Source organism: Gavialis gangeticus, unplaced genomic scaffold (assembly GCF_001723915.1).
Source record: "Gavialis gangeticus isolate Ggan-Ray unplaced genomic scaffold, GavGan_comp1, whole genome shotgun sequence".
Taxonomy (NCBI): domain Eukaryota; kingdom Metazoa; phylum Chordata; order Crocodylia; family Gavialidae; genus Gavialis; species Gavialis gangeticus.
Window position 1 is genome coordinate 86,395,697 of NW_017728992.1, and position 426 is coordinate 86,396,122.

A 426-nucleotide genomic window follows, 5' to 3' on the forward strand; every position below is an offset into this window, starting at 1 on the left:
CCCAGCAGCTTTCTAAGATAGAATCCTAGTGTCCCAGCCTACTGTACCTCTGAGTGCATCCCCAAATGTCCTAGTGGCTCACGTGAGTCAGGGTCATTTTGTGAATGCTGAAGGGGAGAACTCTGCACCAATGTGGTCATAGTCATTTGAATACAGGTTTCCCTCGCTTTATGTGGGTTCTGTATGTGCTAACTTGCTTTATTTTATGCAATGACACTTTTTATACCAAAAATTCTTTATGTGCCAGGTAAACTCACTCTTATGCAATTGTTGTGGTGGAAGCCTGCAGTTAGCTGCTTTGTGCGGTGCATTGTGGGAGTGACGCACACTAAAATATAGTCTCCTGTGTGGATCTGTGCTCCTCACCTGTTATCTGCAACACGTGTTTCTGTAGTTGCCATCCCTATTATGATAGTGCTCTGTGCT

The 426-nt window shown here is 44.6% G+C and overlaps 1 protein-coding gene across 2 annotated transcripts in view; it reads left to right on the plus strand.

The window, feature by feature from the left end:
- FAM210A (family with sequence similarity 210 member A) overlaps positions 1-426 on the plus strand; it is a 46,362-nt gene that overhangs the window by 1,115 nt on the left and 44,821 nt on the right. The window lies entirely within an intron of this gene.